We start from the raw sequence: 26446 nt of genomic DNA, 5'->3' as shown, positions 1-26446 counted from the left end.
ATTGTATAATTGCTGAGATAATCTGGTGTAGCTTTGAAATTGGGTGGTTTGTAAGATAGTAGTAAAATTATTATTTGTTGCAGACTTTCCATGAATCAAACAGCATGCACTTTATGTATATTTCCTTATTTAATTTCATTAATTTAAAGCTATTACTGAATACCTACTAAGTGCTAGCCCCTTACTCTTTAGAATGATGAGGTTCAGCAGTGAAAAAGGAAACAGAATTCCTGCCTTTGTAATTCCTATATTGTAGTAGCCAAGACAGACACAACTTAAATAAAATGTAAGCAACATTATTTGGTGATCAGTACTTCATAGAAAAAAAAATGTATATGGTTAAAAAAAAAAAAAAAAAAAAAAGATTTCCGGAGGTTGAGGGATTGCAATTTTAAATAGACTGGGTCAGGGAATACTTTCCTGAAAAGAAGATATTGGAGCAAAACCTTGATGTAGACGAGGGAATGAGCCATATGGATATGTAGGCGAAAAGCCTTCCAAGTGGCAGAAGCAATAATGCAAAGATACTGAGAGGGAGGGATCCTGAGATGGAGCTCCTAGAATCATGCAGCCTGAGGGGACAGTCACGGGTCAACTGCTACAAGAGATCAGATTGTGTAGGGCTTTTGATCTCTGTGTTTACACTGAGTAAGGTAGAAAGTCATCATGTTTAAAATCATCAGATGATTTTAAACAATGAAATAATGCAATCCTACATAAATACATATAGGTGTGTATGTATGTATGTATTGTATTTGTGTCAGATTACAAGTATATGTTATACATACACATGCACACAGATGTATTATATATACATACATACAGGATCACTCTGGCTGTTGTGTTGAAAATACACTAAAGAGAGACAAAATTTGAAGCAGGAAGGCCAGTTAGGATGCTTTCAGTTTAACTCAGGAGAAAGATAGTGGATTTCAGGACTGAAATGTAGGGTATAAGAGAGAGATGAGCAGGAGAGCTACATTTGTGGGTCCTAGTGAAAAAATAAAAATGATGTAGGATCCCTTGTTCAAATTTCAATACAAATTTAGGAATTTCAATACAGTGATAGTGGAGCAATAAACCAAGCACAGAACTTTTCTGAGTGTGAAGCCCTGGAAAGAATTTGACAATGACTTTAAGTTTTTTACCTGAATGGAGTGACGGAGCTGCCACTAACTCATATAAGAAAAAGTGTAGGAGTGGAAGGTTGGAGGCTCAGGAAAAGGTCAGGAATTGTAAATATCAACATTTAGGATATGTCTTGTAGACTTCATGTATCTTTACCTTTAAGAACACACAAGTCATTACCGACCTCAACAAAACTTTGGTGGACAGAGTGATAGGAGGCAGGGCACGGGGGAGACTCTAGTAATTTTGAGGAAGAATGAAATGAGAGATTAGCCTCAGCAAGTACACAGCCATCTCAAGAATTTAGCTGAGAAAGAAAGAAATGGAGATTGGCATTAAGGAGAAAATAGAATAAAGAAGATATGTTTAAGAGGAAGAAATAATTGCATCCTCCTAATAATTATTTGAAGTTGGCATTATTTTTCTTATTTTATGAAGTATAAGTAACTTGCCCTAGATCACAGAACTAGTAAGTTGCATTAGTATGTAACTACAAATTATTTTGGTTAAAGTACCCACTTTGAGTCACTACATTAGATTAATTATTTAGAGTCTTAGAATCTTAGAGTTTGAGGAAAGAGCTTTTACATTAATAATGCAGTAAGATCTCAGCTTAAATTTCACCTCCCTCAAAGAAAAGTAGGCCCCCTCAAGATCTCCAACATATCACATGGTATGCTTCTTTAATAGTACTCAAAAAATGTAGTTATTACATTTATTTATTTATTTTTTATTTACTTATTTAGTTTCTCGAGTGTAAATGAGTTCAGGGACCTTTTTTGATTTGTTCATCATTTTTTCCACAGTATGCAACACAGTGCTCGTTGTAGTATGTGTTCAATGTATGCTTGATAAATATCTGTTGAATGAATGACTACCATTCTTCCATTTCTCCTTTTCACATTCATGCCAATGTGCAAAACATAAATCTGTATCTGTACCTGCCTTCTTGGACATTGTTACATCTTGCCAACAACAAAACTACAAATATTCATTAGTTATCTTTTCAAATCTGATTCCACTTACATTCCAACCCTAATACTAACTATAAATGTAATTTACATTAAATTATAGTGATACTGTTTTTATATAAATTGAATTCTTTACTCAGTTTCTCATAGAAATTACCAATGACATAAAGTAATAAATTCAAGTAAGGTAAAATCTGTAAGTATGTTAAAAATTCTCTATGTTCAAAATTGTTTGTAGACAATGACAGCTTCAGTAACAGCACAGCTGCAAGAGGTGATGTGGGTGCCACTGACAGATCAAAGGCCTAGGATTAAGAGAAAAGTGGGCACCAACTTGCCTTATTGGCTATTCTTCTTTCTGAGAAATGTTGATACAAATCTGTTTATGAATTAAAGCTCCCATCTATCTGACTAATATGGCAAGAACAACAAGGCTTTTGTGTCAATTGAATTAAAAGAGAAAAAAATAGAAAAATGTAGATATAAAGTAACGAATGAGAAAGAGGAGAGGCACTTTAAAATTTCTCAGATATAAATACTACTAGAGACTGACAGCACAGCAATGTTTTTTAGAAATAGAGCTGTAAAAATAAAATCAAAAGAAATCAGACATTTGATAAAGCAGGAGAAAGAGATAATAAAAAGAAAACAGGGGAACAAGTTGCTCAAATGATAGCTATTAATAATTTTTACCCTTAATTTCATAATGTATGATATGATATTAAGCATTTAGAATTATACAATATTCAATATCACACGATCAGACTGTGTACATTAATGTATGTTTATATTAGAGGAAACATCAAGAAAAAAAACATGTCACACCTGTATTGCCCACTTGGTTTAGCGTAAGCTAGTCTATAAATACCCCTGATTTTGAAAATATCTTGTTTCCTATGATACGTTGCCTTGAATTACACGCATACCAGAACACCGCAATGTAGTTGCTACTACCTAGTCTGATTTTCCCTTTGAGAGTTTTTAAATAATTGTATGGTGCAGGACAGCGATTTTTTTCTGAAAGTATCTAAAAATAATCTGTATATTTACTCTATTCTTTCAGCTCATCTAGGTGAGACAAGCCTGGTTTTCAATAGCTGTTATATCCTAATTGTGTATTTGTTCTTTTTAATTAGCATGCCATCAAACTAGGTCACGAGGATTACAGCGAATGAGATTTCATTGTATTTGATATGGTCTGCTTTAAACAGCTTGTCATGTTTATGGAAATCATTTTACTGTCTAGATAGGATATATTAAATATGTAGCTTCTGGGGAACTCTATTATGCCATTGGAGAGAAGAAACATGATGCTAAAAACACAAGAGGTCTATCTGGATAGACTACATATCTTGCTAGTATCATGGGCTATAATATCCTCATATATACATATGAAATATATAGACAGATGTTTATTTTTGAGAGATGTGAATATTAGTCTCTTTTAAAAGGCATATTATCAACCCAGCTGTATGTTCGGATTTATAACCAAAGGCAGAGTTCACATAATACATAAATAAGCACTTCTAGGAAAATAGTTGTTCAAGTAGGTTGGTGAACAGTGGTAGCCACTTTAGTCAATCCATCAAGTTAAGAATTCTGTGAAGATGTAGTCATAGGTCCATGCACACTTCAACATTCTACTCACAACACAACAATTTCTTTCTTTGGAAATAAAAGTTATCTATAGATTCAAATAAGGCTATTTCACAGAAGCACTGTAATTCAAAAGGCATGTTTTTGAGTTATGAGATATTATGATTCATCTCTTCAACTCTGAAATATTTGCAAGTATGTCAAACCCAGTAGCGAATATTTTCACTCCCAAAACTTGGCGTTAAGCAACATTAAGGATACATATTGTTGTTCATATGATGTACGGTCCTTTCTAACTGGCTCACAAAATTGTAATTTATCACAGTACAATTAGCCATTACCTTCATTAGGAGATGTTCATTTTGAAATTTTCTATGGGCCTATTAAGTATTTAGAAAGAAAAAAATCTGTATATGTTATACTGATTGAAATGAATCACTAATAATAAATTTGTATCTTTTACAGGGACTCTATTTAAAATGGACTATCATATGTTCATTTATAATCATTTACTCTTCAAAGTCCAAGGGTGTGTGTGTCATATTTAGGGGTATAAAAGAATGAGGGAACTGGCATTAGTATTTAGAAAATGAAACACTATTTTTTGCATAGCTTAGTTTAATATTAATTTTTTTGTTTGCAATTACAAATAATACAAAAAAGAGATTTTATGTTTCTCAAGAAAAGAGAATATAATTAATAAAAGTTTAAAAATAGTATTCTGTAAATTATACTGCTACAGTTTGGATATGGTTGGTTTGACCCCTCCAAATCTCAAGTTGGAATTTAATCACCAGTGTGGTGGTATTGCTCAGTGAGATCTAGTGGGACGTGTTTGGGTCATGGGGGCAGATTCCCTCATGAATGACTTGGTGTCTCCCTGGAGGTAATGAGTGAGTTCTTGCTCTGTGTGCTTGTGAAATCTGGTTGTTATAATAAAGAGAACCAGGCATCACCTCCAACTTTCTCTTGCTTCCTCTCTCACCTTAAGATCACTGCACATGCTGGCTCCCCTTCTTCTTTCACCATGAGTGGAAACAGCCTGAAGCCCTCACCAGATGCAATTGATGGCACCATGTTTCTTGTACAGCTTGCAGAACAATGAGCCAAATAAACCTCTTTACTTTCTGAATTACAGAGCCTTAGGGATTCCTGTATAGCAACACAAACAGACTAAGACACACACCTTACAAATTTCATAACAGAAAGCATGATTCTGTGGCTTACATTTACATAAGCATATGTATATATACATTATATAATCACAAGTTTGTATCCACACAGGTGTTTTCCCTAGTAATGCCAGTCCTATTCTGAATTTTCAACAAATTGAGACTTACATAGTCTCAAAAAATAATAATAAAATTTATCAAATATGTATGCTCTAAAGATAGATATATGAGTAAGAAATTGCTTTTGATCTTAGACTCATGTTACCATTAGAAGAAAAAAGAAAAAATAGTATTGCGGTGCTGTTGGCTGGCTATTCGGAGAGGCCTTCCAGAGACAATCTTGATAATCATAATTTAGGGGTCCTCAGTTTCACAGGTAATCATTTAATTTTGTCAGCACAACCAGAAATCACAGCAGGATATACTCAATTGGAATGATTCTGGCTAGCTAAACTCTCAAAACATCAATGCATAAACCAACTTATTAATAGAATTCCTACTTGTCAATTTATAATGAGAAATAGAAGTGCCAAACAAACCAAACATCCTTTATCACTGTGGCCTTTCCCAGTCAGTAAACCAAAATGAAAAATAAAAAATCGCCAAAATACTAATTTTTACTCATAATTTCAGGATCCAGGGTAATGATATAGAAGACATCAATAACGATTGCCATCTAGTCATCCTACTCTGGAGAATCTATCTCAATCACAGAGATATAATTTCCAGATGGGTCTCTGATACTGGTGGCACTGTCACTTGTTAGTGCCAAAACCCAACCAACAATTCATTTCAAAATTGTCTTATAAAAAATTCTTACTGACCTCTTAGGGTTTGTGAATGTAGCCTTTTATGAGACAGAGTAACAGGAGCATCAGTAAAGAGTTTGCTGCCATTTCTTAATGCAATAGCATGGCAGATGTCAACTAAGGTTCTCTTTTCTCATAAATCTGGACTCTGTTTTCAACTCATTCTCAGACCAGGCAATCACTACACGTTTATTATAATTGAAATTTTAAATGAAATTTGTTTATCTCAGAGTTAGAATTAAGTTTCAGTCATATTATATATTCAAACACTCAAGATCCAATGTCATAAAATTCATTCCGCTTTGTTATGCTGTTTCTGTGATTTTAGACCCAACATTTAGAGAATATTGAATCAGGTGGGTTGCTTGTACTGATGATTAATCCCACCCTCTATATTTAATTTCCTATAATTTCATTCTCAATGGAGGCCTTATCTTCACATTTTAACGGCAGCTTGTTGCTTTCTACGTAAGAAACTGCATTCAGTTTTGTCTGCTATCTTGTAATGTGGCTAACTTACATTTCCATAAGCTAACTTACATTTCCCTCCACATTGATCGTACTCTAAACAGTCCTTTCAAGGAACATTGCAGTTAGTAACATGCAAAGAAACAGTTGAATTTCACATAATAGTGTTGGTTGGGAAACTATTTCTTATTTATTTTTATTTTTATTTTTTTTTGAGACAGAGTCTCGCTCTGTCGCCCAGGCTGGAGTACAGTGGCGCGATCTCAGCTCACTGCAAGCTCCACCCCCCAGGTTCACGCCATTCTCCTGCCTCAGCCTCCCGAGTAGCTGGGACTACAGGTGCCCGCCACTACGCCCGGCTAATTTCTTTGTATTTTTAGTAGAGACGGGGTTTCACTGTGTTGGCCAGGATGGTCTCGATCTCCTGACCTCGTGATCCGCCTGCCTCGGCCTCCCAAAGTGCTGGGATTACAGGCGTGAGCCACCGCGCCCAGCCAGGAAACTATTTCTTAAGAAAATGCAAGTGAAACAGTATTTGCCATAACAAAATCCAAGGATTCTTGACTTCTTGATGCAATGGCATGTGGCCAAATAAGCCGATTTTACATATGTCATAGAGTGAAGTGACTAAACCTAGATCACTCTTTTCAACACTGATGACAGTAAAGTGTAAAATGAAAACTATTTAAAGTGTAAGAAATATCTGCTCTTTGGTACGTAAGTTCTTAATTTGGAGTAAATTCTAAGTCCAGGTTTTGTTTTTTAATGCAAAAATAAAACAAATACACTCAGTTGTTTAAGAAAATCTGAAAAGAGGAAGTTACTTCAATGCAAATAATATTTTCTTTGATAATATATATTTGACTAAGACAAATCCATCTTAAAGTTTAAAATGATCTCTGTAAGTTCTAATGTTTCTTGGAAGAAAAGTGTTACACGCTTTACTTTCCCTAGAAGTAATTGAGATATTTTTGTGCAGTTATCTGTGTTATTTTGGGGGCAGCTATTTGCAAAAGACAGAGGGCTAAAGTGGAGAAAACAGCAGCATGGTTCTGCGGGAAAGGGTGTGAGTAGAATCGGAACGTGGCTTCTTTCTTCTTCTTTTATTTCAAGACAGAGTCTCGCTCTGTGGCCTAGGCTGGAGTGCAGTGGTCTGATTTTAGCTCACTGCAACCTCTGGCCTCCCAGGTTCAAGCAATTCTCCTGCCTCAGCCTCCCAAGTAGCTGGGATTACAGGCCAGCGCCACCAGGTCTGGCTAATTTTTGTATTTTTAGTAGAGACAGGTGTACCATATTGGCCAGGCTGGTCTCAAATTCCTGACCTCAAGTGATCCGCCTGACTTAACTTCCCAAATTGTTGGGATTACAGGCATGAGCTACTGTGCCCAGCTTGGCTTATTTCAATTCATAAACTAGGCCTGTGAGTTCCTACATCGGGATTTTATTTATTTAAACTTGCTAATAGTTACTGAAAATTTATGCCCAGCACAAAATATGTGTGTGTGTGTGTGTAAACATATATGTTTATATAACATATATACGCATGTTTATATAACATATATACAATATGTGTGTATATATATCTTCTTCAATTTCTATATGAAATGAACAATAATTATTCCCATTCTACAGATGAGAAAACAGAGTTTCATAGCTAGTGAATAGTGGAGCTGAGATTCAAACCTTAGTATCTCTTATTTCACAACCCACATTCTTATGTTCTTTACTACCTTCCACCTAAAAACCTAGACCTAGGAAAATGTAGTCCTTTCAGAATATTGTTTTCTTGTATCTGTGGAAGCAGTAGATAGCTTTCTCTGATAGGAGTAGAAAATGCAGCTATATATTTTACTAAGAAGAATTCCAGCACAGCATAGAAAAAATGTGTAGTCTTGTGAAGATATTGACCCGGGAAAATGGAGAAATGTTTTTCAGGTAGGCCTACAGTCTGGAGAATGGATGCTCAATTGAGGGTATTCTTAGAGGAGATAAATTGTCCTAGATTTAGGCTGACAAGCCACTTGAAAAAGTAGCAGCAAATTCTTCTGCATGTTGTACTTCTATTAAACAAAGAAAGCTTCCTTAAACACTTAAAGGATAGGTTCTGTGTTGGGGGGGGGAAAGAGGAAAAGAACCCATTTCGTACTTGGGATAAATTAGGGAAAACCATACCTTCTGAAGTCACTAGTGGGAGAAAGGAAAGGCAGCTTTGCCTGGCAGAATGCTACGTCAGGGGAGTCAGCCACAGAGTGGGAGAAGCAGGCAGCACTACCGTGAGTCTGCGGCAGATCCCAAGGGTTTCACACCTAAACATGGACGCCTCACCTTGAATGACCAGATGCTGGAGGCACACAATAATTAATGAAACAGCTGAGGGTGCTTTGAGGACTTATTTCCACTTATCCTTCTGGTACAGTTTCAAGCTATTAAAAGGAATGGTGATCTCTCTCTTTTTTTTTTTTTTTTTTCCAGGAATGATTATCGAATTCTGGGCATTGCATTACATCAGGAAGGCAATGTGAACTAAGTTCTAAGTAGTAATGAGATGCTGTGAGTCTATTATGAACTGAATACTCCCACAGCTCAAAGGAGGACAGAAAGTAGTGTGAAAAGCCTAACTTTGAACCAAACATAAATATGCGTCTGTGTTCTTTGTATCATGTCACTACATTTCACTTATCAGTCTTATGTATAGGCAGCCATTCCATTTTTCCATTATTTTTGTCATTTTTCCCTTAATGGTTTCCACGATGGCTTCTTTTTAGTTTTATCTTCAGTTGATATAGCATAATTAACTGCCACAGTAAAAATAGTTTCTCTAACAAAAAGGAAGACCTGAAGGAACAAAGATGCCATTTTCATTAATTATCTAAATAAAATGGCATGAAGATACAAAAGGAAAGTTATTTATCTCCTTAAAAAGTTTTCATTTAGTTAGTTATAATTTCATATTGCTCTGTTAATTGATTTCTTAAAGCTTTCCCTAGTGCTCTAGGTGTTTTTTTCTTGTGTATTCAAACATACACAATTATATGAGCTCTATCATTTTAAAATGCATTAAAAAAGAAAACAGTTAAGGTAATATGCATTAATTCAGAATTAAATAGCCATTTGTCCCTGAAAACCAACAAAGCTATTCACTATTCAATTCAACGATGGAACCGACTACTTTAAGGCTCACTGATTTATCTTGCCTCTTGGAAAAGAGTGTGTACCTCTGCACATCTAGAAATAACTGAACTGTCATTCTTGCCCCCGAGTGAAAACAGCTGATCACTGTTTAACCACACAATCACTCTCAACTACTCAATTGTTTCCTTCATTTTCTTTACAATTTCCTTCTGCCTTCTTTATCCTTGGCATTTACCAAAAACATTTCTTTTGAGGGTGAAGAGATTAATTTATTTCCTAAATAGGAAAGAATCTTTAGTTTTGGCATGTGTGTAAGTCAAATATTTTTCACAATGCCATGTTGTCAGGACAAATGTTTTGCCTCTCATCCTGTTGTTAAAGACTGGCTAGGGTGGGGCCTATTGACATTCCTTTGTATTAAAACCTCCCTTCCAGAATTCACAAACAGTTTTGGTGTAATAACAGCACCCTCAGCTGTTTCATTAATTATTGTATGCTTCCAGCATCTGGTTATTCAAGGTGAGGCTTCCATGTTTAGGTGTGAAGTTTTGGAGCCAATTATTAAAATAGTTGATTCTTCCCTTAAACACTAGTTTGTTGTCCCATAAAGATTATTATTAAAGAATGTGAGTTTCTCAAATTTTTTACAAGATGTATGATGGCCAATAACAATAAGTCATAAATAGAGTTTGGTAATTGGGTAGGTTCTAAATAAAGAGAAATATAACAAATCTCTGTTGTTATTTTCTTGGTTTTGTTTTTTTGTTTGTTTGCTTGTTTGTTTTGGTTTTGGTATACTGCTCCCTTGGCTCCATGAAAGAAGATATTCATTAATTAATATCTGTGGATAGAATATTAATATTTATTAACCTATATAAAACTGTTTTAATTTTGTTTCTTTTTTCGCATCTAAATGATGATGAGTTACATGCAAAAAAAAAATACTTTCCCAAGAGCTGGCGAAATAGTATAATTTAACATTTTTATCATATTATCATAAAATTGCAACTTAATATGAGACTACAGACGGGTGTCTGTATATGAGTGAGAGAATGTGTGTGTGTGTGTGTCTGTGTGTTTATGACATACATAAAATCAATGAATTGGTAATCATTATTTAATAACAAGTTCTAAAAAAACTTACAGGAGAGACATAGAAATGAAAGTAGAAATGTTTGGGCATATTTGATCTTAATATTCAAACCAAATGTTTTGTGAATGAAAATGAAAAATAAATGTCTACATTTTTTTTCTCACACTTCTCTCCTTAGGGAATATACTACCTCTTCCAGGAGAGTTCAAAACCAACAAAACAAGGAAGCAAACCCCATTTAATATTTATTTTTAGCTAAGACTTGGCAAAACCAGATGCCAGGAGTAGTTCTACAGTTCTGAATACTAAATGTTCAACAGATGGCTCTCCTTTGATTTTATCCAATCTGGAAATGCCCCAACAGGAAACAAAGATGGTCTTCAGCCTGTCCCCCTTTATAATAAAATATACTTCCCATACATGCTATAAATAGGAAGGTAAGAATTACAATCTGGTTCTATAAAATAATGAAAGTTAAAGGACTGTAACAATATTCTTTATGCAAATAAATATCTCCCCAAGCAAGTTTTCATATCCATTTGCAAGTGAAGTATCAAGAGAATAAAAGATGCAAAAAAAAAAAAAAAAACAAAAAAACCCTCAAAGATGTTTTTAAATTCCCACTTTTAGCAATTTCTGGGTGACAACTTTCAACTATCTAGTGCCTGTACAATTTGAAAATGTATATCCATACCCCCACCCCTACTTCCAACTCTCAAAAAAAGCTGCTTGGTTAAACAATAAAACCACAGAAAACTGACAATTTCCACAGCATGAGGATTTCTCCACTGTAAGACTGAGGATGAATCACAATGAAGTTAAAGAATGGTCATAAATTAGCTAACCCAAATACTAGACATTTCATATTCATAGAAGTGTAGTGTGTGTTTACTGTTTTCATTATAAACACAAATACATTTTGTGGATAGTATCTAAGTGAGTTGAATCAAAACTAGCTCTTTTCAAACAGTCAAGCTTTTTTAGCTAAAAAAGTTGATCTCATAGAAGTAAAAAGTAGAACAGAGGATACTAAAGGTTGGGAAGGGGAGAGGGAAGGGAGGAATGGGGAGAGATTTCTTAAAGGATGCAGAAATTACAGATAGGAGGAATGCATTCTAGTGGTCTATTCCACTGTAATATGATTATAGTTAAAAATATACTATGTATTTTCAAATAGCTAAAGGGATGATATTGAATGTTCCCAACACAAAGAAATGATGAATGTATGAGATGATGAATATGCTAATTATCCTGATCTGATCACTATTATGTGTATTCAGACCACTATGTACCCCATAAATACGTACAATTATTATGTCAATTTGAAAACTAAAAATTAAACATGTAAAAACAAAAAAATTGTCATGCTAACATAAATTAAAGAACAGCTTTAATTAACATAGCAAACATCCAATAAGCAGTAACTACTGTTCTTGTTTTATTGTTAGTTGTAATCTGCTAGGCATCATATAATCTTGTGTCTGATGAAAAAACATATGCAACTTTTATATTTTAGCACTTTAAAATTTTAGCCAGTGTGGGACAGAAAAAGCAAAACTGGACCAGAGGTTAGAGGTTATCCTAATTGCATTTTTAAAAATCCTTTTCTTTCTGACCTTGGACAAATCCTAAACTTTCTGTTTCAGTTCTTTCATGCATAAAACAATAGTCCTTCCTACTCAGAGAGTTGTTTTCATACTGCATAACATGTTTGTGAAAATACTTTACATATTAGGTATTAAAATTCCCTCCAGCTGGAGTAAATATTCTTAATTATAGTTTTCTTATGGCACACATCCTATTTGTATTAATTCACTCAAGAAACATTTATTTAGCATTTATTGTGCCTGCCACTATTCCAAGTACTGGGAATACAATGATAGACAACACTGATATGATTTCTGCCCTTGCAAAGCATATAATCCAGGAACAATATAATTCATGGCAGATAAGGATAGAAAAGCAGGCAATTACAAAGCAGTAAGAGTTTAGATGGTGAAATATACAAAGTAGGAGCAGTTCAGTAGGTCTGTTTAAGAAAGGCTGAGAAAAACTTGGTACCTATCTGAAAATGGAAAGATGAGACTAATGGAAGGAAAACTGGGATCGGGGAGTGCACCACAAACACAACCACTGTGTTTAAGGAAGTGAAACTCTTGCATGGCTGGTTCTAAAGTATATAAAAAAAGGATTGAGAAATGATCAGACATAAGTAGGGGACCCACTAAACAGAGCTCTGCAGCCACATCACAAAGTCTGAACTTTGTTTTATGAACAGTGAATTTTCAGCAGGTAAGTGACATGGCCAGATTTTCATTTTTAAAAGTCATTCTAAAAGCAATCACACATAATGGGTTCAATAGGGAAGAACGTGTTAAGAATGGACTAAGAATGGGCACCTTGACAAGACTGAGGCAATAATGCCAGTATTTGAGAGTGGTACATACTCAAGAAAAAGGTAGAAAACGTGGCAATAAGAATGGATAAAGGTGATAAATGTAACATATGTTTTGATGGTAGAATTTAAAAAATGTGGCATTTTATTTGCTTGTGAGTAATAACGGGCATAAAGGAATGGAAAGAATTGGTAAGTAATCTAATAGACAAGATGACTCTAACACATCTGTCTCGAACTTCCACGTGGTTGCTATTGTCATTCGCTGTGCTAGAGAAGACAAGAGGAAATACGGGTTTTGGAAAATGTGTGTTCGAATTTCAACATGTTAAGTTTGAAATGTTTGTAGTACTGCGACATGAAACACAGGATAGAGATATGGAATGGAGACAAAGATTTGGGAATCAGCAGCATGCAGTGGAAATTAGTCATGGGGATTTTGACAATTCAACGAAAGTGTAGGAAGCAGCAGAAGAAAGTGTGAAGGACATCATTATGATGCTCAATACGTAAAAATGGACAGATTCCACAAAAATGATTGACATGAAATGACCTGACATATTGGTATCTAATGGGAAAAGTGCAATGCTGTAAGAGCCAAAATTTAAGGAAATGTTCAATAACATCAAATGCTAGGAAAAGGTCAAGTAAAATTAGAATTGAGAAAGGTTCCTAGGAAGAAGACAAGAGTGAAGTTTTAGGTGGAGAAGGCCAACTGAATTCAGAGATGAGAAAATAAAGCTAGGAGTATAAACTTTTTCATAAGAAGCCTGTCTGTAAAGAGAAATGTTTAGCTGCAGTAGCTGGAGGAATACTTAAAATTGAAGAAAATAATTAAATAATTGCATTGTGCACTCTCTCTCTCTCTCTCTCTCTCTCTGTGTGTGTGTGTGTGTGTGTGTGTGTGCTTAAGATAGGAAAATCCTTTTTTTTTTTTTTTTTTTAAGATACAGTCTCACTCTGTAGACCAGGCTGGAGTGCACTGGTGTGATCTCACTGCAACCCCTGCCTCCCAGGTTCAAGTGATCCTCGTGCCTCAGGCTCCAGAGTAGCTGGGATTACAGGTGTGCGACACCATGCCAAGCTAATTTTTGTATTTCTACTAGAGATGGAGTTTTGCCATGTTGGCCAGGCTGGTCTAGAACTCCTGACTTCAGGTGATCCATCCACCTCAGCCTCCCAAAATGCTGGGATTATAGGCGTGAGCTACTGCATTGGGCCCTTAACATATTTAAATGCTCATTGTAAATTAATGAGAATTAGAAATTAAATATAATTGATTGAGAGAGGGACAGTTTCTTGAGAAGGCAAAAAGGGATGAAATCCTTTGCACATTGGAAGGATTTGACTTAGAAAGGAACAGAACACCTCCTTAACTGTAGCAGAAAGAGCCAGAGACAGAGATGGAGACAGAGAGACAAAGGCAGAGTGGAAAAAAATGAGTGCAGAAGCAAAAATCTTTGTAGAAATGGTGGCAAGAACTTAAGAAAATTTTATTTGGGTGACTTCTGTTAATCTAAAAGTGACTGCTGAATTTTTGAGTAGAAGAGGGAGCTAGTTTGCAAGGGGAGAAAAGTTGAATTTTAAAAGATCTCCCAATAATAAATAGAGAGAGAATTACTGAGAAACATGAAATATTTCCTATGTACTGAGAATCCAGTGGAGATTGAAAGGATAGAGAAAATAAACTTATAGTGAAATCAATCTTTTTGTTTATTTGGCCTTCTTTGGCCGTGTACAGAATTTGTGGTGTAGAAGTAAAGAAAATAAACAGTTGAATTGATACAAATATTGACAAGCAACTGTAACAGAGAGACAAAAGGGAACTGGAATTGAAAGTATTCCCTAGAGCCTACTTGAAGTGATGAACGAAGAAATATAACATGATAGGCAGACAAGTGCTAATAGAAAAGGGCTGTCAGAGGGCAGTAAAGTTTACCGATACTGGATTGCCCTAGACGTGAGTCCAAAGGCCTTTTCGTTTCTTAAATGTTTAACCTGGGATGAATCCATTTAAAGAAATTAAACGGGTTTAGCCTCTTCAGGTAACAGTTATGTGCTTGTCATATAATAAATACTCAACAAATGATAACCATCATTATTCCTATTGACAAAGTCAAATTTTTACAGTTAAGATAGAATGTTTAATAGAAACCACATAATTAATATCTGGTTGATATAAGCTTCCCTACCTACAAAATTATATGTGACTTTTCAAAGCAACTGTACTATCTCCTTAAAATAATGAACTTTTCTTGCTTTGGCACAAAAGTATTTTTAGGAGTATGTTAGTATTTTCATTTTCATTTTAAATTTTCTTTGAAAATATTTATTTTTTAAAAGATAACATGAATTATGTTTTCAAAAACAAAGTATCTCACTTTCTAATAATAGATTCTGAAATGTTTAGAGATAAAAAGCAATCGATACTGGAGTCAGTCTTTTGTGTTCTTCCCTGAGCTGCAAATTAACTGCTGACCTTTCCAGGTCCATTCTCTCTTCTTCTCATTCTTGTACCCCCAGAAGGTTGATCCTTAAAGTCATGCATTAACCTGGCCCTCCTTTGCCCGCTGCCTTCCACTTGGCTCCCCCAGTGAGAGTCACTGGCAGGAGATGAGAGGGCAAGAGCTATCACATCAGATACATCCATTTCTCGAAGGCAGGACCTGCCCTGGCTTAAGCTTCATTTCAGGAAATAGGACAGGGACCTTATAACCCTGAAGTCAGCACATGGCTGACTGTGTCCATTTAGTTCTCTGTATATTGCTTGGAATTAGATTCCCAATTATGCTCTGACAATGTTCTGGAAATCTTTTTGTTAACTTTACTACTCCTCCAGGACAGAATCTGCCTTCTTTTAAACAATCACCTGCAACTAGCCCATCTTTATACCATGATCTGCAACTGCAATGTGTAAGTTCACCCAAGGGTGCTAGTGCATTTCCTGGCCCAGTGGAAAAGTAAGAGTTCTATATGCTGCTCTCATTTTCTGAATGGAGTAATATTAAAGTAAAATAATACAGGGCATTTTCAAGGGGGGAGAACTGTCCAGTTAGGCTAAAGTGTAGACAGGGATATGGAAATAGCAGGTAGAAAGATTAGGACTCTAAGTGGGATCCAAAACATTGGAGGAATATCTGAATTATATTAAATACAAATGTTGTATATTAAATTCTAAATATACAAAATACAGCATGTTCAAAATGAATTAATCATTTTTGTAACAGACATCGTGTGTGTATGTGTGTGTGTGCGCGCGCGTGTGTGCGTGGGCGCGTAAGACAATATAAATAATTGAAGCGTTCATTCAAAAAACTTTTGAAAGAATTTCTAAAATCTGGAATCCCACTGGGAGAATGTGTCTTAGAGGTAGAGACAAGTAACCCTAGCATTTTAATAAATTTCCATTTCAACAGCTCTCAAGTACCTAAGTGGTTTTGGTAGCTGGATCCAGGGAGCATGAAGAGATTTCAATAGAAAGTTTAAATAAAAGACAAGGGAATTCTGAGTGTAGTGGGAAAAGGATAGTCAAAGGAAGAAGAGTGGTGGCCTCTGCAGGTGGATTTCTATTATATGATCAAGTATTTTTGCTATTTATTGATTTATTTATTTTGAGATCGAGTCTCGCTGCAACACCCATGCTGGAGTGCAATGGCACAATCTTGGCTCACTGCAACCTCGGCTTCCTGGATTCAAACGATTCTCTTGCCTCAGCCTCCCAAGCAGCTGGGACTACAACCCAGTGCCACCAGGCCCGGCTAATTTTCATATTTTTAGCAGAGATGGGGTTTCAGCATGTTGGCCAGGCTGGTCTCGCACTCCTGACCTCAAGTGATCTGCCCGCCTGAGCCTCCCAAAGTGCTGGGATTACAGGCATGAGCCACTGCACCTGGGCTGATAAAATCTTCTTGAGTTTCATGATGGACACCAAACTGACAGCTACAAAAAATATCAATCATTACAACTATATTTTTATCCTTTACCCCTTAGCAAAGTGTAAACTCAAGGGCAAGGATTCAACACCTTTAAGATTATAACTATTCTTGGTTAAGGCTCAATAAACACTTGCTAAATGAGATATAGAGTCTGAAAATCATCTACCTGGACTCTTAGCCTTCAATGAGTTTCTTGTATATCCATTATTCCATCTTATTTACTGAAAAGATCTGCATCAATTATGTATCTCATCATAAGTTTCACGTTAATACCTAAGAAAATAAGCCAATCATCCTTTTAATTATTATGAATTGCTGATAGACATAGAGAAGAAATGGTTTCACAGATGATTTCAGGGAAACCAGAAAAAGTACCTCAGATACTTGAAATTACAAATCATAATTAGGAAAGCCTCATCATATCTTCAGCAGAATTTTATTCTAGGACTTATAGATGTTATGCGCTCTCTAAATTAAAAAAAGATACACACACACACACACACACACACACACATACATATGCATATATAATTCCATGAGACTTATCATGAAAGGACCTTTTAAGAAAGAAAGAAATTAGTTTCCTATTCTATCCTGAGTCCTGAGTTTTGGTTTCCTCTTATGTAGGCAAAAGGAGTTATCAGGATTCATTGAAATAACATTTATAAAATACCTGACACATGAATATTTCAAAAAAAAATGCGATTTGTTCTTGACCATGACACCCATCAGCCTCAGTCACTTACCTGGGCTATACTGCAGCAAGGCTTCACAGACAGTCCCCATTACTTCAGTCAAACTCAAATTTCTTCCTCTTCTGTTACCTATTTCAGCATAATTCTTCATAAAAACACACGTGCTCTCCCTGCTGATCGTGTCCGGCTAACCTCCCAAACCCCAACCCCTTCTACAAAACAACTCCTTTCCTTCCTAGGCATGGTTAGGTACTTCCACTTTTGGATACCTAGTTTTACCATCCTGACTAAACCATTAAATAAACTCACAAAAGCAAACCTAGCTAACTCTCTTTTTGGACTCAGCCCACCTGAACCCAGGTGAAATAAACAGCTTTATTGCTCACACAAAGCCTATTTGGTGGTTTCTTCATGTGGACGCGCATGACATTTGGTGCTGAAGACCCAGACAGGAGGATTCCTTCGGGAGACTGGTCGATGTCCTCACCCTCACTCCCCGAGGAGATGCACTAAGACCTCAGGTCCTCAGACCAACCAGCTCAAGGAACATCTCGCCAATTTCAAATTGGGTAAGCTGTCTTTTCACTCTCTTCTCCAGCCTCTCTCGCTACCCTTCAGTCTCCCTCTCTCACTACCCTTCAATCTCCCTGTCATTCCAATTTCAGTTCTTTTTCAACTGTCTAGTAGAGACAAAGGAGACACATTTAATCCGTGGACCCAAAACTCTGGCACCAGTCATGGACTCAGGAAGACAGTCTTCACTTGGTGTTTAATCACTGCAGGGACACCTGCCTGATTATTCACCCATATTCCCTTGGTGTCTGATCACTGCAGGGATGCCTGCCTTGGTCATTCACCCACATTCCCTTGGTGGCAAGTCAATTGTGGGGATGCCTGCTTTGGCTGCTCACCCACATTGCAGCTCAGGGCTGCTCACCACCCCCTTTCTCTTTGTTTCTACCCTCTCTTTTCTCTGAGCTTGCCTCCTTCACTATGGGCAACCTTCCACCCTCCATACCTCCTTCTTCTCCCTTGGCCTGTGTTCTCAAGAACTTAAAATCTCTTCAACTCACACATGACCTAAAACCTAAATGCCTTATTTTCTTCTGCAATACTGCTTGACCCCAATACAAACTTGACAATGGTTCCAAATAGCCAGAAAAGAGCACTTTCGATTTCTCCACCCTACAAGATCTAGATAATTCTTGTCGTAAAATGGGCAAATGGTCTGAGGTGCCTGACGTGCAGGTATTCTTTTACATTTCGGTCCCTTCTTAATCTCTGTTCCCAATGTGATTCGTCCCAAATCTTTCTTCTTTCTTTCCTGTCTGTTCCTTCAGTCTCCACCCAAGATCTGAGTCCTGTGAATCCTCCTTTTCTACAGACCTATCTAACTCTCCCCTGCTCCCCAGGCTGCTCCTTACCAGGCCAAGCCAGGTCCCAATTCTTCCTCAGCCTCCGCTCCCCCCACAAAGCTTCAGGGACAGCCCCCGTTACTTCAGTCAAGCCCAAATTTCTTCCTCATCCATTACCTATCTTGGGATAATTCTTCATGAAAACACACTTGCTCTCTCTGATGATCGTGTCTGGCTGATCTCCCAAACCCCAACCCCTTCTATAAAACAACTCCTTTCTCTCCAAGGCATGGTTAGGTACTTCCGTCTTTGGATACCTAGTTTTACCATTCTGACTAAACCATGATATAAACACACAAAAGCAAACTTAGCTGACTCTCTTTTTGGACTCAGTCCACCTGCACCCATGTGATTAAAAAGCTTTATTGCTCACACAAAGCCTGTTTGGTGGTCTCTTCATATGGACGTGCCTGACAGTTCTTACATTTACTATGGCTTTCTCACCTAATCTCATTTTTTCCTCACAAGATTATTTTGAGAAAAAACATGGCATAATGTTTGCAAAAGCTTTTTGTAAATCATAAGTTACTAAACAGGTATCAATGAGTATTTTCAGTAAAGTTACGACACTACTATTCCCTACATTTCAATGTCTCCCAATTTGTCATGAATCTTTTTTTGTATTGATTATTTCAAGAGCATTGTTGGGGGGACGTGTTTTACTTTACAATGCTTAATGCTTAGTGAATAGTCTGGAAATGTTGATGGCTGTTGTGATACCTCACTTCTTATCTTTTTGGCTTAAAAGAATTTAAATGAGACACACAGCAAAGGAGATGCAGCATAGAATAATTCACTGCAAAAGGAAAAGAATATTTTGAAAGTTAGGTGCAGAATAGACAGTACACCCTGAAGCAGAGGATTCAGGGTGAGCTGCCTGTAAGGTGAGGCAACATTAATTATTGCTGGAGAAACTCCTTTTATGGGAGTTTTACATGATTATTCAAGAGGAGGTGGCAAGAAGTGTTACTAGTAAGCATGTTCTGGGTGGTCTTCTGGGTGCACACGTGCAGTAGCTGTACATGCTTGCTCATACGTGGCATGTTTCATTAGCATCTTAAATCTCTACCCAGGGGTGTGTCTTTTACTATTACAATAAGCAAAAGGTCGGTTTGAGGAAAGGTGAAATGAAAAGGCATGTGCTTTTTAGAAGGGAAAGTCCCTACTGAAGATAGCTTTGCTTGAATGAGCTCAATTACAATGAGAATGCTAAGGTTTATTATGTATGATGTATGGTCACTACAGTTGCTGCCTCCAGAAAACATGATCATTTCTTTGACTACCTCTCCTGCCTCAGTAAGTCATGTGTTACAAGCTAGATTGTGTTCTCTCAAAATTTGTATGCTGAAGTCCTAATCCCTATTTCCTCAAAATATAATCATATTTCGAGAAAATATCTTTTAGGAGGTGATTAAGTTAAAATAAGATTGTAAGAAGGAGTCTTAATCCAATCTGCCTGGTGTCCTTATAAGAAGAAACAGAAAGCCTGAGTAGACCAATAACAACAACAACAAAAGAAACCGTAGCAGTAAACAGCTTGCAACAAAGAAAAGTCCAGAACCAGAAAGCTGCATGGCTGAATTCTACCAAACATTTAAAGAACTAGAATCAATCCTTCTCAAACTCTTCCAAAGAACTGAAGAGGTGGGAATACTACTTCCAAACTCATTTTACAAGCCCATCATTACCATGATACCAAAGCCAGACAAAACACTGCAAGAAAAGAAAACTACAGGCCAATATTACTAATGAATAAAGGTGCAAAAATCCTCAACAGAATACTAGCAAATTATTTTCAACTGTAAATTTAAAAGATCTTTCACCACAATTAACTGGGATTTATCCCTGGGATACAAAGATGGTTCAACTTACCCAAATCAATAACTGTGATTCACTACATTAATGGAATAAAGGACAAAAACTATATGATCATCTCAATAGATACAGAAAAAGCATTTGACAAAATTCAACATCCTATCATGAGAAAATTTCTCAACAAATTAGGTCTAGAAGGAAAATTTCCTCACAGACCATTTATGAAAAGCCCACAGCTAACATCATAATCAATAGTGAATATTTGAAAACTTTTCTTCTAAGATTCAGTGCAAGACAAGGATGCCCATTCTCACCTCTTCTATTCAACATACAACCCATGTGGTCTGTGGGTTTTGGGGTACACACTGTGAAAAAGTACCTACCTGCAACCATTGCATATTGAGTTCATGTTGTTTCAAAAAGTTCCAGAAAGAAGTTCAGCCCCAGAACAACAAAAAACAGTCAGAGCCAGAGATGCCTGATTTGGAGATGAACTTTGGCAAATTCTTACCGACAACCATGCTGAAAACCCCACCCTGGGAGGAATTTATTGTCAATTTTTATACACATGACATATGAAAAAGCAAGATCAGCAACTGTGCCTGTGCTGCCGCTGCTCCACCTCTACATGCAATGACTCTGATAACCAGCCTCATGAAAGGCTCTTTTCACCTCTCTTCCGGGAGGCACTGCTTTGAGAACTATCCGCAACGTTTCCTTTACTTGTTGCAAATAATGAAACCCCTTGTTAAATCCACCCTGGTTGTGGTCATTAGATTGTCACCCAAGCAATCAAACAAACCTTGTCTTTGGCTGGTTGGTGCCCTAGGGGACTGAGAGACATATCCCTTGTGGTCAATGGTAATCCAGATCTGGCTAACAAACAGCGAAATTAACTGTGAAGATCAATTTTTTTCCAAAAAGATGGGTTTAAGGTCTACAGGTGTGTGTGGTGGGCGAGATATTTCTCAAAACCAGAAGGGACCCAATAATGCCCAGAAACCCTCAACCTTGATAGGCTGGGGCAATTTTAACTTAGGAGAATAGGCTCTTACTACCTGGATACATTCTGGGTATATTTTCAGATATGTTTTTAAAAGAAGGGGCAGCTACTGTGCCTGATGCCTGGGTAAGTAGTTGGGCAGCACAGTTGGAGTTTGTGGGGAACACACAGGGCTGCATTAGGGCCCCACCAGCCCTCACGCATCTGCTTATTTTTCTTTTACACATCAGAGAAGTAATGATCGCATATCAGCATAGCCAACACCTCATTACTTGAACCCCTTGGGATCTATCATCAGCCCTGAACGAGAACACAAAGGTATCAGGAAGCCAACTTCTCTCCTGGAGAAAAGCCCATTAGGGTGCATTCACTAACGCTGGAAGGTCTTTGAGTATTCCCCAATGACTGGAAAGCAGATGATTTTCTTCTGCAAAATGGCCTGGCTGCAGGGTGCCCTAGCCAGGAACCATGATGGAAGATCAGGTCATTTAATTACCATACCATTCTACAGCTAGATCTTTTCTGTAAGGGATAAGAGAAATGGGATATGATACCCTATGTCCAGTGTTTTATGGCCCTGTACCAGAAGGGATCCTACAGATGTAGTGCAGACTTTGCACTCTCTAGGTGGGACCACCCAAATCTCTCACTAAACTGCCAGAGAAAGTGCTCCCAATCCTAGAGAGCCCCCTAGATGAGGAGGACTTTCTCGGCTCCATAAAGCTCAGGAACCAAAAGGACAGAGAGAGGAAGGCTGTCATCCCAACCACCTGGGCCTTCCCCACCTCTACAAGAAAAGTCACTTCCCCAACCAAAGTGTCGGGGACTTCCTATTTCCACTCCCAGCATCAATCCTCCTCTCCCGGTTAGCGCAACCCTGAGTGAAAACTCTTAGAAGCTAGGAGGCAGATGCTTCTCTTTCGACAGTTTCTGAATGGGGATGGACATTTAATCTGAGTGCATATGTCTTTTCTGCTCTTAACCACTTACGCAACCTCAGTCTCCCAGTCCCCTCTAACATGAAACTTGACCTGTACAAGCCAAGAGACTGGGTATACATCAAGAACTGAACGACTGGCCCCACCCTGAACCAGCTCAGCCTACATGACAAGACCTGGCCAAATGCTTCTAGGTATTCATTCTTCCCTTAAACTTCAGAGAGTAACACCTTGGATTCATCACTCAAGAGAGAAGAAAGCCCAGGAGCCTCTAGAGGACCCCTCCCCAGCATACACTTGTGAACCTGTCAGGGATATCAAATTGGTTTTCAGAAGAAAAGGCTCATATAACTAAAATGTGCCCTTGCCATTCTCTCGACATACTAGGTATCTTCTCATCCTTGTAGGAAACCCTATACTTACCACTCTCTTTCACTCTGTTAGGTCCTCAATTGGTGGTAAAGCCCTCCATACAACACCTTAAAATGGACCCCGTCTTTTCCTTCTTGGACCTCTTAGTTCCCATGGCCAGTGGTCTCTGGGAGGCCAGTGCAATAGTAAATTTCTCCCATGTTATAGCTGGTAGAGATAATCTGTCTGAATGTTAAATATGCCATGCGTATCCCCAGACTCAGACGGGGTAGCCTGTTGCTTACCCTTTGCAGAGGAACATTAACATCACGGTGGGAAGAAGGAGATCCAAAATCTCACCTGAACCTATCTCAGCATAAAGGGGCCCTTCCCCGTCTGTGGGTTGTATAGACCTCACCCCTAAGGGCAATGTCATCATGAAAATAGACCTCATTTATTTAAATTGTTCAGAAAAAGGAGAAAAACACCAAATGCATTCAGAACAAGAAGGTAATGGAGGCAATTCTGATATCTACCCCCCTTGCCTTTAACCTCACTAAACCTTGCAATCTAAACACCACCCATTGGTGTGCCCTCACAGACAGCTATGGGTACTCGATAGACCGTCACACCAAATGTCACAATCAATGTAAAATTTGGTAAGAGGTAAACAACCCCCTGCATATTGGAGACTATCATATAGCACTCCTCCAGCTGCGGGAAGAGCTCCATTGGAAAAGTGAATCTTAGTGGAGATTTTACTTTTACTTAGAGGAGATTTATGGAGAACCCTTATCTTCTCAATGTTGTGAGACTACCTCTCCCCTTTGGGGTCCCTGATTACTTGGCTGGTTAAACCGTTTCCTCCTTGCCACAATTTGCAGTGGATTACTCTATTGTAGATAATGTAATATACTTAGGACAGCGCACTGTGAGCCTACAGGGACTCATCTGGATAACAGTCCATAATGAAACCAACCACCATAATAGACCCAAAAGGACTGTTGGACTAATCTTGTCAGGCACCAGACTTGCTGTAGGGCTGGCTGCCCCTTGGGGGGTTTGCATGCCATGAGATCACCCTAAAAAAATGTTACCCTATCATCCAACACTTTGGCAGCTAACACAGGGAGGCTCTCCAAAATGTGCATATTTCTCCAAATTCACTAGTCAGTTTAGGGTTGGACAATCCATTGGCCTTAAACTATTTACTAAAAGAACAGGGAGGGGTATGTGCAGTCATCAATACCTTCTGTTGCACATGGGTAAACACCTCTGGGAAAACAGAGGTTAACATAAAATAAATATTCAGACACACAGAATGGCTGCATTCCTTCAACCAGAAGGGTAGCTCAAGCAACAAGGTTTGCAAGACAGTCAAGTCCACTATACCTCACCTCACCTGGGTTCTTCCTCTGTTGGGGATTCTAGTGACCATTGTTCCCCTGTTACTTTTTGGTCTTTGTATATTTAAAGTGATAGTAAACTCTGTGTCTTACAGACTTCAAAGTTTCATCTCTAGCTTGTATTACAACAAAAATATCAGCCCCTTTGAACAACTCCAGGGGACCCCAACACTTATTTGAACTCAGTAGCCCAAGAGTTTCACTCTTCTAACTTTAGGAGGACTCAATGCCCCTGGTCTACATCAAGGTGTTACAGAGCAATGACCTCCAGCTCTAAGAATGAGGAGTAGAATGTCTCAAGGGGGATTTGTAAGCCATAGTCCCTGGGTTTTCTGGTACACACTGTGAAAAAAGTGCCTACTTGTAACTGTTGCCCCTTGAGTTCTTGTTTCACAAAGTTCCAGGAAGAAGCTCTGCCCCAGAAAACCAGTTGGATCCATATATGCCTGAATTGGAGATGAACTTTGGTGACCTCTTCTCATTAGTATACTAAAAACCTCACCCAGAGAGGTGTCTATTCACCATTTTCTATGCATAGATGTGGAAGTGTGATCAGCAACTGCTCCTGTGCTGCCTTTACTCCACGTCTACATGCAATGACTCAGCTAATCAGTCTAATAAAAGCCCTGTTTTCACCTTTCTTTAGAGAGTCACTGCTTTGGGAACTTCCCTAGTGTTCTCTGTACTTGTTAAAAGTAATAAAATCCCCTTGTTAAACCTTTCTTGGTTGTGGTCATTAGACTGTCACCTGCCAAGCAATCAAACTCACCTGTTGTGCGGCTATCAAATATAGTACTGAGAGTACTAGCAAGAGCGATCAGACGGTAAAAAGAAATAAAGGGTATTCAAATCGGAAAATAAGTACAACTATCCCTATTTGCAGAAGACATGATCCTATACATAGAAAACCCTAAAGACAGCACCAAAACCTTAAGAATGAATTAATGAGTTCAGTCAAGTTGCAGGATGCAATATCAACATACAAAAATCAGCAGCACGTCTTTACGTCAATAAAGACTTATGCAAAAAATAAGTCAAGAAAACAATCCCATTTATGACAGCATTGGAAACAATAATTAATACTTAGGAATAAATTCCTAAATAATAATACTTAGGAATAAATTTAATTAAGGAGTTGAAGAATCTGTACACTGAAAACTGTAAAACATTGGTGAAAGAAATTGGAGAAGACACAAATACGTGGGAAGATACTCCATGTTCATGGATTAGGAAAACTAATATTGTTAAAATGTCCATACTATACAAAGTGGTATATAGATTCAATGCAATCTCTAAAGAATTCCAATGGCATTTTTCACTTAAACAAACAAATGAAAACCTCTAAAATTTATAGGGAACCACAAAATAGCTCAAGTAGCCAAAGCAATATTGATAAAGAAAAACAAAGTTGGAGATATCATATGTCCTAGTTTTAAATTATATTACTGGCCAGGAATGGTAGCTCACGCCTGTAATCCCAGCACTTTGGGAGGTCGAGGCAGGCGGATCACAAGGTCAGGAGATTGAGATTATCCTAGCCAACATGGTGAAACCCCGTCTCTACTAAAAATACAAAAATTAGCTGGGCGTGGTGGCACGCACCTGTAGTCTCAGCTACTCAGGAGGCTGAGGCAAGATAATCGCTTGAACCCGGGAGGTGAAGGTTGCAGTGAACCGAGATCACACCACTGCACTCCAACCTGGAGACAGAGTGTGACTCTGTCTCAAAAACAAACAAGCAAGCAAACAAACAAATGAAAAACATTATATTATAAAGATGTAGTAACTAAAGCACTATTGTGCTGGCATAAAAACCAACACATAGACTAATGCAACCGAATGAAGGGCCCAGAAACAAACTCAAGCATATATGGTTAACTAATTTTTAAAAGGGCACCCACAATGCACAATGAGGAAAGGATAGTTTCTCCAATGCGATTGGGAAAACTGGATATCCACAAGCAAAAGAATGAATCTAAGACCTTTATCTTTCACCATACATTTAAAAAAAGCTACTCTGGAGGCTGAGGCAGGAGAATCACTTGAACCCAGGAGGTGGAGGTTGCAGTGACCCGAGACTGTGCCACTGCACTCCAGCCTGGGCCACAGAGCAAGACTGTCTCA

General features: G+C 37.8%; 1 protein-coding gene across 2 annotated transcripts in view; it reads right to left on the bottom strand.

Moving 5' to 3' along the window:
• The window catches only part of MDGA2 (MAM domain containing glycosylphosphatidylinositol anchor 2), an 837636-nt gene that overhangs the window by 493617 nt on the left and 317573 nt on the right, over positions 1-26446 (bottom strand). The window contains exon 1 of one of the 2 annotated variants that reach the window (XM_023222650.1): positions 8470-8625. The exons of the other annotated variant lie outside the window; for it this stretch is intronic. The gene's annotated coding sequence lies outside the window, so the exon portion shown is untranslated. Of the gene's footprint in view, positions 1-8469; positions 8626-26446 lie in introns of those variants that run through there. 2 annotated transcript variants of the gene reach the window in all.

Source organism: Piliocolobus tephrosceles, chromosome 6 (genome assembly GCF_002776525.5).
Source record: "Piliocolobus tephrosceles isolate RC106 chromosome 6, ASM277652v3, whole genome shotgun sequence".
Lineage (NCBI taxonomy): Eukaryota > Metazoa > Chordata > Mammalia > Primates > Cercopithecidae > Piliocolobus > Piliocolobus tephrosceles.
The sequence above is the reverse complement of the archived record's forward strand: the minus strand, read 5'-3'. Positions and strand labels throughout refer to the sequence as shown.